General features: G+C 39.0%; 1 protein-coding gene and 1 long non-coding RNA gene across 3 annotated transcripts in view; one reads left to right on the plus strand and one right to left on the minus strand.

Moving 5' to 3' along the window:
• The window catches only part of LOC131576916 (uncharacterized), an 85,898-nt gene extending 79,469 nt beyond the window's left edge, over positions 1-6,429 (plus strand). Inside the window, exon 5 of the long non-coding RNA XR_009277104.1 lies at positions 6,153-6,429. This is a non-coding gene — a long non-coding RNA (uncharacterized LOC131576916). The remainder of the gene's footprint in view (positions 1-6,152) is intronic.
• Positions 1-17,930, minus strand: part of EPAS1 (endothelial PAS domain protein 1) — a 76,702-nt gene that overhangs the window by 41,736 nt on the left and 17,036 nt on the right. The window lies entirely within an intron of this gene.

Here is a 17,930-nt window from a genome sequence, read left to right on the forward strand (position 1 = left end):
TATTTAAAAGTTCAGTTCAGCAAAGCTTGGCACCTACTAGCATAGCAATATTAATGCAATTCCTTCACCATAGTTTAAAACCAAAGGTGAGATGATAGGAAAATAAGAAATTTGAGTGTCAGGGACAGCGGGAGGAAGAGCCTGCATTAAGAATGAGGAACTAATTTCCATTCTCATTAGGATGCTTGGCACAGCAATAGAGAATTTGGCTACTACAATTAGAATATCAAGAGATGAGGCCTAAATGGATATCAAGGTTTTGGTGCCTTCAAACATATTTATGATTCACTAGGTCCATATCACTCCAAGACCCTCACAGCTGACAATAACACAGCCAGGAATAGGTTTTCTTGACAAGAGATAAATTTATATGTACTTTAAAAGCACACATAAGACTATAACTTCTCTGCCTGAATCTCTGATTGTACCTTTAGTCATAATAATTAAAAGCTATTGGGTTTGTACTCTATTTATTTTCATGAACGTTCTTGGCACTGATTTTTGAAAATAAAAAGGAAAAAAGGATGGTACTAACACAAAAAGCATTATACCTATACAGTTTTAAAATGTTTATAGCCCTGGCATTATTTATACCACTAACTGCATTTAAAGCAGCTACTAAAAGAAAAACACTTTGAAAGAGCAATTTAAGGTATTACTGTAAATACTGAAGTTATCACAGCAACTATGTATCACTCTGGAAGTTCAATGTTGTAAACCTCACTGACGCTGCAGGAGCACTGACATTTTTTAAAGCATTTAGGTTCACAACATGTCAACAGAGTCTGATAAATTTAATCATAGTAAGCAAAACAATGTCTAAGGATTTATGTTCTTCCTTTTTTCCTCTGGTTTTATGAGTACCTTGAACAGAAAGATAAGTTAGGATTTCACAGCCATTAATCTCTTCCTGGATTATTTTACGATGCTGAGTGCCAGCCTGTCCCACAGCTGCCACACCAGCGCACGACTGGTACATCTGGCATCAGAGGATGTGCCAAATGCTCTGTGTCTGGGGCAAGGCACAGCCCCATGGAACCACCTGAGGCCCACAGTGTGCAGACAAGATGCCAGGCTGCGGATCAGCTGTTAGAGCAGATAGTGGCACTGGCTTTTTGCCTATATTAGGGCTAGATGACTTTAGTCTGGTTTAGTTTTCAGGAAGTGCAGTATCCTGCTCCAAGTCACTGTATGCTCAGAAAGTACCAGTGCTGCTCACAGAGGGTCAAAACAGCTCTGGGTGACCTTTGTAAAGCTGCTGCTGCCCACGTTAAAAACAAATCAGTGAAACACATCCTCCATCTTCTCAAGTACTAGGGACATTTGGAAAGAAACAAGGAGGATGGCATATGGTCAAATCACAGTGAACCAGCCAATCAGCCCAGGTCTTCCCTCCCCACACTGGTTTTGCACTGCTCTGCTCCACCAAGATCATGGATTCCTTCCCTGTGGCAATCAACTCTGACACCAGCCAAGACAAGGCAAGCTTCAGAGATAACGTGTAGACTAAAGCAGGCCCAGCAGCACTCTAAACAACACAACAGAAATGACTGTTTCAACATTGGCCAAAACTGAACTTTTAAATCAGCCCAATTTTTTTTTGTGGGTGATAAATGTATCACTCTGCTTTTCTCTCCTGGAATTGCACTGCAGTCATAGGGATAAGGTTAGGTATGACAATGCACAACCCCAGATGTCTATCAATGATTTGTGTTTGAGAGATTACAGATCCTTATCTTGGGGCATTACTTACAGTAATCAGTCAATTTTGACAGCTAATCTAGAGGTCCATACACATTGTTGCTCAAAGGCTCAGCAGGTATTGCTAAGATCTGTTTTCCGATAACCCAACTATTTACCTACTCTAAAAAACACATATGAAAGGATGTGCTTTATCTCTTCAACAGGGGCTAAAGCTAAAGGTGAATGAAGTGCAATTTGCAGGCTGGGGGGGTGGTGGGCCCCGTAGTTAAATTCAAAACCAGCCTCATTTTTTGATGGGGCACTGACCACATCCCCAGCCCTTACTAAATCACAACCAGGCATTATTTAACAAGATGGTGCAACTGCAGGTAAACAGGGACCATTTTTCAATTAGGCTTTATTTCAAGCCTAAGGGACAAACACTGCCATTGCATTACTTAGCTATCAGTGGTATGCGTACCTACGCTTCAGCCCCAAACCCACTCAACCGTAAACAGTTCAGAGAGTCATGCAGAGCATTGTTGACAAATCCCAAGGTTTAGATCTAACCCTCTGTTGTGCCTTGGGCAATACCCACCAACATTTGTGGGGGCAAACCCTGGGGCTTCAGCAGGCTTGGATCAGTATCTCATGACATTTTAGCTCGTTGTGTCGGCAAATTTGCTGACAGGTTCACACAAGGGGCCTTTGTGGGTAGGAACAATGAGAGAGGCCTGCACAGCACAGGAAAATGGGTGGTGACCACCAAGGGCTGGAAAAATGCCTTTCAAAGGAAGGTCTTTGGAAACATTCATTACACCCCACCCATTTCACTACAATATTTCAGTACATAAAAACAACACAAGGAAAATAAACAGCCCACCCTTCAATATGTTGTAGGTTCTCCAACCCTTGAAAAGAAATCAGCAAGCCATAAAGATGTAGAAATTTTCACCAAAAAGAGCCACAGAAAAGGCCATCTACTAAAACCTCCCTATATACCACCTTTCTTCTCTCATGCATCTCCAGGCTCTCTATGTAAGCTGTAAGCTAAGTAAAATTGAAATTTAAACGTGTGAACACCTGATAGCAAGCACTTATAGGTATTGAAAGGTAACTATATTGACAAAATTGAAAAAATTGCTATACAGTCCACTACAGTGCATTTCAGCTGGGATTTCTTTCCTACCAATTTCAGCTAGAACGAGTATTTATTATTTATTATATTATATATAATATATTTATTATATATTATTTAGTAAAACTAAATAATCCATAATTCAATGGGTCTCTGAAACCAGCAGACAGTTGTAAACTAGAAGCCTGTCTTTAGAGACCATGCTCTCACAGAGGCTTGTCTCCATCACAGTCAGTGAGGTTTTCAACAGAGCAAAGATCGAGCAGGTAAAGCCCCCAGCCTTGGGAACACAAAAGTAGCTCCTTCTCCTAAGGCTTTTGGCTGCTTTCTGATGATGCTGACTACAGCATCTTTACTCATAAATTCTGTATAGAAAGGCAGCAGAACACCTACAACAGAAAGTCAGCCACTTTGTGTCACCTTGTTTCAAGCATGAGGTCTCTGTGCTGGATGCTCTAAAGACTAAATTGAGGGCACATGCCAACTCTAAATGAAAATGTTTTGTCTCCTTTAGAGAACATTCAAAACACTAATTAAAATTATTTTGCAGCATCGTCTGCTAGTAAGTCATGCTTTGTCCTCCCAAAGTGACAAATCTTCTAATCTTCTAATATTAAAGTTAAGAAAACAGATCTTGCAATAAAATCTCTATTAAATAATGACAACCCTTCTTTACTTTTTGGATCTTAACCATTTTAGCGTGCACTTGAAAATGATGGAAGTTAATGTTTTCTCCTTCTGTACCTCTTGGTCATTTACAGGTATCCATGGTAAGATGATGGATATCCAGAAAGAGAGATTAAGCAGCCATTTCTCTGGCAAGCAGGGAATAATAATTTTTGAAAATAACAATACAGATGCTCTAAATTTTGATCATTCCTTGTAACACAGCTTCCTCCACTTCCTGCAACAATGATCAGGCATGGATCCTGAGGGCCAAGCTACATTTTTTGCCCTGGAGTGTGGGCTTTCTCTGTACAAACATGCCAGGACACAGCTCATTCTCAGCCCCAGCTTTCTCTTTGGAAGGATGTTATTTTATACAGTAGCTCTTTAATTGTCTCTCTCCTCCAAACTAAGTCATCAGGTAAACTGGAGCAGTGATAACTTTGCATGCTGTGATTTTGAATTCTCATTAGTATTCAAAAGTTTGCCACTAGTTTAAGTCAATAAAAATCAAAATTTAGTAGCTTTAGCTGGGTTAAATTTCATTCTTTGCTTACTACAAAGTAAAAACATTGATACCAAAGGGTCAGACTACTTCAGCTACCTGGCCAGAAAAGCAGCAGTCAATTCAGCCAAGTTAGGCGATTCCTCTAAATTTACAGTTAAAATCAGAGCCTGGAGTGATGTAACCTGGGGGCAATCGGTAGCCCCAAAACACCTTCAGCTCCTGGCAAAGTCTTGAGGAGTCTTTTCACTGCTGACCTGCCCCTCCACACCCACAGCTGTGGCAGAAGCCAGAGGGACATCAAAACTCCAGTAATTGAGGAGGAAACAGTTGTGGCTCCTCAACGTTCAACTGCAGTATTTCAAATATGCTTAAAAATTAAGGCTTGTTTCTCTTGGGAGTTAGCCGCTAGCTCCTCTGCCACATCACCCTGAATAATTAGTCGCTAAACACTAACTTTCAAAGGCAACTGATATAAAGGCAGTCTGTATTGCAACACAAAGTAAGGAACTGGATGCAGTCTCTTTTGGTGTTTCTTGCTTTATTGCTTCCCTCCTTCTACTGTCTACTAACTCCTAAACTGCTATGTAGCTACAATAAAAAAATGATTACTCTGGGAAAAGGAGAAAAAAAAATTATGAACATGAGAAGCAGCAAAGCTAGGAAGAAATTATGTACATACACAAAGGTAAATTCACATGTCCACATTTGTTTATATTTTCTTGGTTTTACTTCAGAGCTATGAATTAACGTACCAGTATTTTGGTTTTATTCATGTCTTTTGTTCTCCTCAAGTTTAAGCAAACAAGGCACATATGCATATACTGGGCCTGATTCTCATCTCCACCATGGTCCCATCACCCCAAGAGGGCAGGAGGCAGGAGGCAGCTGTAATAAATTCTGTTTATGAAACATATAGGTAGGAAGAACTCATTTCTTCCAGAAGAGAAACAGGACTTTTTGGTTCATATGATACCAACCACATTTGTCAGCTTACTTAACAACACATGACAACTAGACAGGTCCTGGAGATCTATCAGAACTCTGCATCTGTCAGGGTGTGGTACCTCAATACTCACTATTTGATTATAACTATACAGCAACCAAATTTCTGAGAGAATGTCCAAGATGCACATGCTGAAATGCATGCAACTGGATCAGTACAGAAGTGGCCACAAGAGTTACACAAAACAGATGGCATCTCCCAAGTCAGGAGTGACAGTGTTGTCATCCCAGTAACTACCAACACCGTTTTGTAAACCTACTTTGTTTCTCCTTGCTTGTGTTCTTGGAGAATAAAATTGTATTCTTCTCATCCTTTCCCTAAATTATGTAACTTAATCAACTGAACGGCACAATTTCCCAAAACCTAACCACTTTCTCAGAAAAACAAAAAAAAAAAAAAAAAAAAAAAAAAAAGAAAAAAATGAAGGAAAAAAAGAAAAGAAGCTGCACTCACTGCCAAAAATCATAGCTTTGTTATTTGAAAACCCAAATGGGATGGTACAGAGGCCAAAGCTAAGGTAGACTAAGAAACGTGTACCGCCACCAGCAGAAGTGCAGGGGAGGGCTGAGGCAGGCACAGAGAGAGCACCACGTACACATGTTGATACAAGCTGAATCCAAAAGGGAACATAACTTCTTGTGCTAATGTATTCTTTCATGTATTCTTTTGAACTGTGTGTGTTTGTCTGCCAGTGCAGTTAGCTACGTTTGTACAGAACATGCTGCTGTGGCCAAGGGTAGTTATAAAAAGATATATACCCCTTCATAGACAGGAAAAAAAAAAAAGTTCTTTAATACAGAATACAGAATGTGAATAAATATTTAACTCTTTTACTGGAACAGCTTTATGCTACTGTGAAATACATTTAAGACTAAGGCATATGGAAAACAAGAGTCATAATTAAAGAGCAAGCCATTGTACATCTAATGGAGACAATCTGAGTTGTACAAATATGACTTAACTTGATTTAATGTAGTTTTTAGTCAATGGTACATTTATAAAGTAACAAGCCTAGGAGAAATACACTTCATGTACATACTACTGACTTTATTACACATTTAAAAAAAATTAAAAGCCATTTTATTAATGACTGAATATAAAAATTATCTATATAAACTTTTCTCCATGGTTCTTATTATCATTTCCTCATACAGATAATGGACTTCTACGAATTGCTGTTGATTTTGAAGAAAACTTGAGAATATTGGAAGAAATCTTCAAGGACTCTAAGACAACAGCCATTAACAGAACAAACCCACTTTGATCAATATTTTAACCGAAGTTTCTCCACTTAAGAGGAAACCAATCTCTCAGATCACTAAGAATTAAACAGGCAATTTTCATGACTGATACTAAATAAAAAATTTTGTTATCTACCAATAAATGTTTACCATAGCTGAGTACAGGTTGTTTAGCTTTAACCAATATAAGACTGGCAACATCTTTCTAAAAACACAGTGAACAAAACCAATCCACCATGTAAGAAGAAGGAGCCTCTCCTCTATCTGCTATATTTTTGATTAAGCTTCAATTCATAGTGAGGTAGGCCGTAGGTCTGTGCCTCTGCAGATAAAGGGATATTGTTCATTGTGATTACAGCATGTTTTATTAAAAACCTGAATGAAGATTTGTTTTCCTGAAGTTCTAGCTTGCTAACAGCTCTGGGAAATGGATGAATGACAGCATCAAATCTCATCAGCCCAGAAATTTAGAATGATAACAACTTGCCTAACCTGTAGATCAGAGGTTGGAGGATTCACTTGAATTAATACAATTTGAATCTGAGCATTTCTTTAAAACAACAGTCTGACCAACTTAAGCAACTTGCAAGGATGGAGAACCAAAGCCAGCCCACAGCAACATTTAGAAACTTGCTCTACTGGTCAGTCAGCTTCACTGTCAAAATATTTGTGTAGATTTTATTTTTCCTCCATCATAATTTAGTTCTTGCTACCTATTTTTAAAGGCCTGAAGTTATTTTGGGCACACAGGTGTACCAATCTAATGCCATTTCACTTTCAGTCTGTTTAATACTGTGAAAACCTCCTAACCAACAGGTCATCACTGCTATGTTTTGTGCAGAAACTAGGTGCCAATTCAAACTCAACATTTAACATGAGAAAACATCAGGCCAAGCAGGAAAGAGCAAAGAATTACAAAGTCGAGTTTGGCCAGAGGGGAGTGGAGAGACAGAGAAACAAGCAAGATAAGCTGTGGGGTTTTGAGAGAAAAAAAACCACACACACACACAGACACTCCCCACCCCAGTTCCAAGAAAATCCAGTGTTCCCCTCTGGTGAATGCTACTTCCAATTCTGCCTTCCACAGGCTGCAGCCACAACAAGTCACTCCTCAGGTGCTTCCAGAGTCACTACACTCACTGTCACACACTGTCAGCACTCACTGTGCCAGGCACAAACATTTCTACAGACGGATTGCTCTGGACAGTAAAAACCAAAGAGTGGCTACAGGCAGAAGCTGCAAAGCCTGTTTCTGACAGCTCTCCCTCCCCAGTGTTTAAATGGGAAGGATGGAATGTCATAGAGCATACCCTCTGAGGTACAGTTGACTAAAACAAGCTTTGCAAAGCTGGTCTCAAAACATGTCTTTCCCACGTTTTTTATAGCTGCAGCTATTTAAATTATCATCTTGAAATATTAAACTCCTCACTTCTTTGTTTACACATAAAAAAACAAAACAGCAACATAACAACTGGGAAAAACATACTTGACATGATATGTCCCATGTCTGACCCATCTGAGTCCTGCTCAGAACAGGGATGCAATACTGACACTCATCCCCACACACAAACAGGGGACCCAAGGAGAGGAGAGAGCCCAAAAAACCACGTGAAGCTCCATCCAAACAACGATACTTGCAGTACAAAGGAAGAAGACACAGGGGACATAACAGAGTTCAGATGAAGGACTAGCTTATGATACTACACAGGCAAGTTCTACCCTCCCAAGTGTTTCTCTGAGGAATCACACTGCACCTGTCCATGGGATCAATTCTTACTTCATCACACTAACTTAAATGGAGTTATCCTGACTCGCACCTATGGAAGATTGGAACACAACTCTTCAAAGTACCTTGTATGTTTTCTTGTGTTGTTTTAATAACAATAAACAGGAAATATTTTGCTGTCAGACTCTCCTGGGACATGTCACACTCCTTACATCAGATCAGCTATTAAGAAGCAGCGACTGTTCAGCATGGGAAGGAACATCTAGATATCCACATCAGCTCTGGCTGATCAGTTACCTGGCTACCGAGAAGGAAGGATAAAGGTTTAGAAGAGAAAGTAGGTAGAAACAACCATTTTTGGAAAAGTTTAAACAAAACAAGGCCTCTTCAAGGAAAAAAAGTAACTCTATAAGCCTATTACAGAAAACAATGTGAGCTTCACATAATTCCAGAGGCCATGAGAGAATGAATCTGTAACTAGGCTGTGATGTACCATTTCCAATGCCTCAGTACAAATCTATTTCAGTAGAGAAAAAGAAATAAAATATTGAGGACCATTAAAATGAATACCATATGAAAAAGCAAGAAAGACCACAAACAGAGGTTCATTAAATTATATTCTCTTCCACACAGAAGTCTGAAACATGGGGAAAACTGGAAACCAGATTTTTATAAAACCATCTCTGGAGGAAGTAGATAACACAATTCAGAAAATAGGATAAAGATTTGGGAGTGCCATCAGCAGATTTAGGGAGAGGAAAGGGAAAGCACACAACCAAAAAAAAATAAAAATCCCATGAGTGTAGAAAGACTTCAAGAATATGGAAAACATTTCCAAGTGCAGACCTAGAATTAGATAAAAAGACAAGTCAAGAACTTTTCACCCCGTCTTGCTTCACAGAGGGGAAAAAGGTGCAGGTGTGCCTGAAGTACAGGAGCACCTGGACTTTGTCAAGTCCTAGTTATGCAAGCACTGATCATCTTAATTAACCAGGCTTTGAGAACTGTCAGGAGGACAAAGATTAATTCTGTTTAACTCCATGAATAACACTTTTTAAGAACAAAAGGGCTCAGCCTGCACAGTAGCTTCATCAAGAAAGATACACTTCTTACTCCCACAGGGGATAAAGAAGATGAAAAGATACTGCATAAAAACTTTAAAGATAAAAATGCACCTTCTATTAAGCAGTACCTTCATCCCTCAAAAAAACACCAAACCAACCCCACAACCCAAAAAACTGAAACTAGAATAAACCTTATGCCAGGATCTGATTTCTGTATGCTCAAGTATTTTTTCCCATGTTTCTGTTCACAAGCTTGCTGTATCCTCACCCATGGCAAGATCCCATGGCTATCTGTTCAGTGAGCCCCATGCTATCCCTTGCACATGCAAGGCCGCTGCCAGCCCTCATCAGAAATCTAAGTGCTCCCCTAGTGAGAACATCTGTCCTGTGAAGCAGAGTCCATTTCAATTATTGAAAAGGCTTTTCCAATTTGGCCTGAGTAAACCTCTTTTCATGGCTGCCTGCCCAAATCTCAGGTCTTACATGCTTTATCCCTGGTCCAACTGCTCACCTAAACTACCTAAATTAGCTCATTTTCTAGTGTGTTTCTGGCATTCACATCACAGGCTAGGAGCCCTTGCATCCTCCTCCCTGAAGGTGAATTGGAAGTTCAAACTATAGCTTAGTCTAAGACTAGTTGTTCTGAGGATTTCATTCGGCATCTCCATCTGTATTTTACAGAGTTTTCACCAGCGATGATGTTTCCTTTCATGCTGCTGTTTCAGTAGTTTTGGGAGCTACCTATTTCACTCATCATCAGGGAACTGAGGACCATTTTCTGCAGTGAAACTGCTTTGTTCAACATCCATTCATACCTACAAGATCACAAATAACTAAGTAAATATGACAAACAGCAGAGTTTCCCTGTATCTGCTTGTACAGTGCTATTCACGCTCCTCAGTTTTGCTACTCCATTTTGTTCTCTCTCAGGTTTAAACACAGTGCCAACATATTACACTGCTTTCTTATCCAGCCATGGTAATACTGCTTTGATGTTACTCAAAGTTTAACTTCATTGAAGCTGTGTTTAACATGCCATGAACAGAATCACCTTGTGCATCACATCCTGCCTGCCTGTTAGAAGCCAGAGTACACCTGGTACTCGACACTGCAAACAGACCTCTGACACCATACCTTCAGGTTATTGCCCTAAATTTGCATTTGTATCAGTCAACTAGAATTTAGGGTTTCTTACAATATGGCATTGTTATTACTCCATTGTATTGCTATATAAATATTACACCACTCAGTTCACTTTTGAAGACAACTTTCACGTATTTGACCACTATTGACAAACAAGAATTTATGTACTTGTTCTGCCATAAACACATTTTTAATAGCACACTACCCTTTTTTCTGAACACTTTGAAGCTGCATAGGGAATAAAGCATTACCCACAGAATGGGCATAATACAGAAGCAATGCGCAAAGTATTATAACATTATACATTTCCAAAAACAGTGTCAGCCACAATAAATGCTAAGGCACTACAGTACAATACAGACTCATATCACTTACAAGACTAACACAAAGGTTTTTGTCAGATTAAAGTACTTTAGAAAGTTCATACATATGATATTTGCTCCTACATTACACATGAAAATACGTATACACTAATGCATAATAAAATATTAAAACAATAGTGCCTTTGCATATTGTATTAGCCTGGGCCTATAAGGAATTATCTGACCAAGACCAGCAAGACCATATGCTCTAGCTAATAATCTGCACAGCTACATGCATGAAAAGACTTTCCTCAGCTTTTCAGGTGCCGTTGTCTTAGTTTTTAGGGTAAGGAGAGGGAGTTCAGATACTCTATGGACCAACAAGACCTAGCCTTCCCAGGGATTACTCTCCTTGCAGTCACACAGCAGAATAGAATTTGGCAGCAAGAGCTAGAGAAGGAGAACGAGCTGGAGAAAGGACAGGTTTTTGAAGGATGGTCAGGAGCAAGTCATTTAGGAATGTGAGAGGGTAACTGTCCTTGACATTTGCAAACTGGCAAGCACTGTACAGCAGTGTCCAGGCTGCAACTACAAAATACTTTAAGTACCACAGCTAGAGTTTAGCTTTGTTTAGAAATTAGATTCCCTATTTGATCAGTCAGAATTCAGTACTTTTAAAAACTACAAATGTACCAGTAAGCATGTACAGCTTTTGCAAGACACTAAACATCCTTCACATACCCCGTGGCAAATGTTCTACCCTGGACACTGGCTATCCATTGTCAATGTAATAAGAAGTCCAAACATTGAAAAAATTATGAGAGATTAGTCCAATTTACAAGAAAATAGTAAAATTAAAATTTGATTAGGTATGTGTGCACACTCAGACATGTACACCTTAGAATCATCATGCACACACAAATGCGTGGGGCTCAGAACTCTTTGCATTCCCATTTCTGAATTGTTGTGAGCAACTGGGACACAACTTCAAACTTCTCTGTCTTCAAATATTAAATTTAAAAAAAAAAAAAAGAAGAAAGAAAAAGTTGTCTAAAAGACACAGACATACGGAGAGACAGAAAGCTAAACATCTAAGCTAAACAGTTTAGCTAACAGCTAAACATCAAAAATGAAGACCTTCACAGTAAAGGATATTTGTGTAATTCATGGTAGGAGCTACCAGTGCTTCAATGAATATACTGAATAAATTATTTTCTCAGTTTTCATCATTAGAAGACACATTCCTCAAAGTGGGATGGGTAAAATTATACTGATAACTGCACTTCAAACTGTGCACAAACTTTGACTTGGAAATACTGTAGTACAGAAAAAGAAGAGGAAAAAGTAGGAGTTATCCCTCAGAAACTTACCAGTGCCAGGATTTAGTACACCCATAATTTTATTGCCTGAAGCCTCTACTGAAAAGGCCCTTCCTCACTCGGGAACGGGGAGAAGACAATAAAAACCAGAGGACAGAAGTAGGTTACAAGTTAACATTATCCATTTAAGCCGCTAATGGCAAGCTCTGTTGTTATATTTTTATCAATGCTTTTCTGCAAATTACTTTTATCAGTGATAATTTAGCTCTTATTTAATTATCCAGCAGAGCAGACAAAAGGAAAACAGATTTGTTTTACAACAGCTCCAGCACTTGTTCTGTCCATTAACATGGACAGACGACGGTAAATTAAAGCTCTTAGACTACATTTTCAGCATATGTGGCATTGAGGTCTCTGTTTCTAACCAATATGTGTTTCTAAAGGAGAACAGATTTCATGTTAATGCTTTTATTCTCTCCACACAGTTAATGCATGTTTCTGTATTTTTTCATATTTCATATTTTTTCTCCATTCAGCTCTTTTTACTTCCAAAAACATCTTTGGACAATCAGGGAGAATCAATATTTCAAACAAGGAAAATACCACATTTCAGTCCACTGAACACTGAAATAGCACTTTCCCTCCTTCCAGTTTTCTTAAGGCCACAAAACCACAGAGAAGTTGTGTTTGATTAAAATAATAAAGAAGCATAAAGAACCCTTGGAGGAGTTAATTTTGTTCCAATGCCCCTCTTCGTACTTTTTTTAGCAATGTTTTCAGCTATTCTACTTACTTTAGTAGAGCTAAACAGATTGCTTTATAACTTTCATCTCAAATAATAAACTTATTTATAGAAGCTAATGTAGCGAGCCAGCTGCTCTGGGCAAACAGAGGGCTCTCCATTTAAATGATAGTTTAATGGCTTTGATTACAAACAATTTTGCAAGAAAAACAACAAAATACTATTGACTGCTCTAAAAGTGCAAGTCATTAGTAATAACCATTCTAACTAAATAATATGGTCACTTCTGTTCTTTTATGAAATAAACTTTCACTTGGACTTTATAAAAAAAGCTATATTAGAAAACTAGAATTTCAAAGTCTGAACTGATAGCCAGATATTCTGGCTTTCTCTGAAGACTACCTGTGTTACCATTAAGTATATATATATATATTCTTTAATTTTAGATATTTAGGATAGTTCTAATTTGTGATATACAACCCAGAAAAAAAAATGCCTCTTTCTCAAAGGCTACAATAAATAATGTCACTACCAATTGTTCAGTCTGAAATTGCTGCCCTAACCCAAGCATAAACATTTATTAACATATAATGCAAAATTAAAAGCTAGAAACAAAGTATTTCAAAGAAAGAATATTCTGCTTTGTAGAAGCAAAATGAAAGAGCTCTACTACCAAAATTTCTTTATTGATTATTCAGGTTTGTGACAAATTACCCCAATACTGTCAAATGTCTTTACATTTTCTAATAAATCCCTCATTTTTCTCAGAATAAGATTATTAAAAGTCTCAGATTAATTTGGTTTTTATGTCTCTTCAGCAAACATTACATGACCAATTACAAACAAATGTTACTGCTGGGGCAGGTCACATTGATGAAAATAGGTTAATATTACAGCACATGGAAATTTGGAAGAGCAAGAAAATACTTCTTGGACTACCACCAAGGCAATTTAAAGCACAAACAGGAATATAATTTAATCATTTCCTTACAAGCAGCCTTCACTACAGGGCTCCCAAAGAAATGACAAATGAAGTGTTGGAGTATGTATTTTAAGAGGACCTTTACCAGATGGGGGAAGAGGAGGAACATGGTAGTTGAATATTTTTAACCAACTTTCCAGAGATGAGTCTAAATCAAGCTCTTATGAATCTTCCCTGTCATAACCCACTACAGAGGTCAAAGGTTGAAGCTTTCCCAGAGGTTCACTGTGCACAACAAACACTAAAAGTTCCTTAAATTTAGTATATATGTATCGGCCGTGGCCAGTGACATCTTCTACAGACCCATTAGTACTAAACAGGGCATAAGTAGGGCAGACAAAAGCACAGAATGGCCACATTTTCAACTAGTCTTAGTACTCATGTCTGTTCCAGTTAGTGTGCTTACAGTCTTTAAAATGTGCTGTGAAAGGATGACAAAACCGATCCCTTAATGCAGACAATGGACATATTTTGCCATAAATAGTGTATTTTTTTCCTAATGTATTATAATTATTTGTGAACTATTATTAAGCCTTACAAAAGGACTTGGGGGTTCTCACTTTTTGTTGTTGTTGTTTTGTTTTGAGCAGAAATCCAGTGAATAATTTTGATTAATTTGAGACTGTGAGCTCTGCAAGCTGGACTGGAGCAGTGAGTTCAATACCCTGTGGCTAACCTGGGAACGCCTGGCGGGAGCTTGGCCACTTGGCCAGAGCTGAAGCCCTCGGCTCTTGTGCTAGGCATCTGACCTATATGCTACTTCATGTCCATAATTTATCTTCAAACAACATCGGGGAAATCGGTAGCAGAGGGAAGGCTGCTGGATGTGTGCTGAACTGTCTAGGAACCTGCCATTCCAACTGTGCTTTGGACTCACTCTTCCTAATACTGTCTCAAATCAACCAATAAAATAAAATTAAAATTAAAAAAAAACCCAAACAAAAATCCAACAAAACATTTTTCCTTGAACTTTTTGAAACACTTTTTTAAAAAATGAGTCAATATAATGGAGGTGGTTCCAGGAGAAGCTATCAGCATGATCAAAGAGGCAAAGAGAAACTACTGAGTTTCACAAGACATTATCATCAGCAAGCTCAACATAAGACGATCTTTTTCTGCCCCAAGCTGTTCATACAGCACAGGGGAAGAACAAAGGGATATTAATGATGCTGTTGCACATACTGCACAGCCTGATCAGCATCAGAGAAGCGTTGAAGAGCCTGAGGCCACCAGTCTCTTGCTCCACCAGATGCCGTGTCTACAGCCACCCACCACCTCCAATGTCTGCTGCAGGTTCTGCAGAAGCCAGCATCAAATACTTGAAGAAAGTTGAGTTTTCACAACATGATTTAAATGTGAATTTAGCTTCAGCTGGTTTGTGAATACAGCTGCTACCCATAAACCTATCTTTTTTCACACTCAGGTAATCTTTGACATAACCATGCCCTACAATATATTGGCACATGACGTTTCAGAAACAAGAACAGCTTTGTAGCTGTGATTTTGCTTTGTATATAAATAGTGGTAACCACAAAACATATTAAAGGCGATTTGCTGTATATCCAATTTTATCAAGCACATAAACATCCCTCTGCTAAACAAAGCGTATCTGCCTTCATTAAACATCCTGATGTCCTCCTAGTTTTTTTGGAAGGCACATAACTACCTCCTCTCTTTGTCGCTCCCTGCCTACACCAGCATCCTCCTGTCTGTCAGTGCCTCACTCCTTCTCTTTTGACATCTCAAAAGTCTCCACCACAGACTTTATACTTTTTAAATAGTAACAGATGCATGGAAGAGTTTCAGCATCTGCATATGCTAAGTGCCTTCAGTTCCTCGCTGAAGTCACCCTACAGGAAGCAAATGCAAATTACTGCCATCTAGACATAAGGCACAGTCCTGGGAACCTTGTTATTAAATCATTAACCTTTGCCTTTCATTCTGCCTGTTTTAAGTATTCAAATGTTGCTTGAAACAGACAAGCTTAGTACTTCCCCATGTTGCAATTTGCTACCAAGTGCTTCACTCCAATGATTGAAGAGTGACAAACAAATGAGAGTACCAGTTCTCAAGTAACAAGAAAGTAATTCAGTAATTACTACAAAAGTTAACATTGGTGTTCCCCTAAAACCTTGCAAAAATCTGTTTATCATTCCTATGCAATTCCTAAACCAATATTTTCAGAGAGTCCTAAATACCATTTTCTCTGCCTTCAAAGCTATATTCTGCATCCTACTAATGCTCCAGTTTATCAGAAGATTATGCTAGCCATGGTTGGTATCTTATCTCTGTAATCCACCAAGACCAGTGTTGTGCTACAGGTATGTAAAAATGTTTTGCTGTGGAAACAACCACATGTAATTTGGTGATAAGCCTGAATAATTGGTATGTAATAATTATGGTTGCTAGTATCAATGTTTGTTTTCCTGAACCAAAAGAAAAAAACCAAAAAAACCCAGAATTTCATAAAAGCTCTTATATATATATTAAACACCACGCTAAAAGTTGGTTCATACATATAATTAACATATTAGATATACAACCAAGAGATGTCTGGTAAAAAATCATGTATGGCTACTAAAATCAGTGGGAGGGGGTTTCGCTGTTGATTTGGATAGAATGAAGGCACATCTGTTTCACCCCTTCATGAACCCTTTCTGTCCTCTCGATGTACCCCTGCTGACAGAGGAATACACAGCAGTACGCCTGGCAGGCAAGGTGAGAGGTTGATGTAGCCCAGCATCTTCCCATCAGCCTACTTCAATCACTGGACACTTCAAGGAGGACACAGAAAGCAGAGATGCTTCCCCAAAAAGTTCTCCCAGCCTCCTTGTCTCTCAGCCTTCCCCTGAGCACTGACCCCAAGAAAGTATGTTTGGTCAAACTTCCACCAGTGGCTACAGGTGCTTTTGATGACTGAAGTCCAGCACACACCCAAGCCTCAGCAGAAGCCTTTGAAACGGCCTGCTGTGGTAAGCCAGCATGACAACTCAAGAGTCAAGAACTGCTTATCAGCTTTCACAGCTTCTGGTCCTATCCTGCCAGCCCTCCCTTTGGGCTGGCAGCCTACAGCAATCTCCTCAGGAGATTGCCATGCTGCTGAATAAGAGCTCCCTCTGCAGGAAGGGCAGAGCCCCTTGGTTCCTTCTCAGCCCCTAGGCAGCATCGATGCTGCAAACACCACCTCCACCCAAAAAGACAACCTCACCAAGCCTAGAGGGGCTCTAGTAACAGCAAAAGTGCCTCATGTCCTCTCTTAAAGCTCCCTTTGCATTAAGCTCTTCTTTCAAAAATGCTCCCATACTTACTTATTAAAGCAAACAAAAAAAATTTTTTTTCATTTCCTATTTAGAGAAATTGAAGTGTGAACACTGCGTAAGATGTTATTTTGAAAAATGCAAACAGAAGAACCAATACACCATAAGCAACAGCTAAAATTTACTATTCACTTTTTCATTTCTGCTTGTTCCGACAGATCTGTCAACCAGGAACCTTTTCAGATCTCTATTTTTTGTAGTATGGCTAAGACTATATTTCCTCACCATAGCATATGCTGGATTTTAATGTTAATTTTACTGTTCTTTCATTTCACATTTTCAAACCACATACATTTAAGCTTTTTAAGCATTCCTAAAGATACAAATGCACTAATGGTTGTTATTAGACCTATCTTCTAAGAGCCTAAGTATACTGAATTACTACATTAGTCAGTAGGAGAAACTCCTTCTAAACTCCTGAAGTCCTCAGTACTTAATGAGACTGGATTTTACAGTATACATTAAAATTGTTGTTACACACATACAGCATTCCTCATGTGCAGAGGTCCCTAATGACAGCATACAGGTTACACTGCGTGAGACACTGTGTTATGCTGTAATGTCACAAGGTTGGCTTTCCCCACTGATAGACTACAACCTTTGGGCAAGTGCCATTAAAAAACTTTAAATTATAAGAATAAACTAAAATAAATATCGGCAACTCTCTCAACAGCAGTACCTGTATTAAAAGTCTCTCAAACCCCCTGCCCACTGGCTGTGAAAGGTTCACAGGTGTTGCCACTTGGCCAGTTGCAGCATAGAGCTCAGGAAAAGCACTCTAATGCTCTTTGGCATTGTGAGCATAGCTGCATTTCTGCTGTTCCCAGTTAGCCCTTATACAGACTCTTTCTTCCCTAGATTAAAAGTTTATTCCTGCTCCTGTAAAAGTTCAGCCTGAGAAACACTAAGCAAGCTCTTCAGCTTCAGGAAGGAGCAGGCATGCAGGCTGAAAATACTCAATGTTAGGCGGGCTGCTCCCTCCTGGTTTATCTGTGAGCACAGGCATTTTGAAAGTGTGTATCTGCATCTTACATCCTTCAAAGGAGAGCAGTATCTCCGTGCACCAAAAGCCGAGTGACGGAGGCTGCTGTACCCC

This window comes from Poecile atricapillus, chromosome 3 (genome assembly GCF_030490865.1).
Source record: "Poecile atricapillus isolate bPoeAtr1 chromosome 3, bPoeAtr1.hap1, whole genome shotgun sequence".
Taxonomy (NCBI): Eukaryota; Metazoa; Chordata; class Aves; order Passeriformes; family Paridae; genus Poecile; species Poecile atricapillus.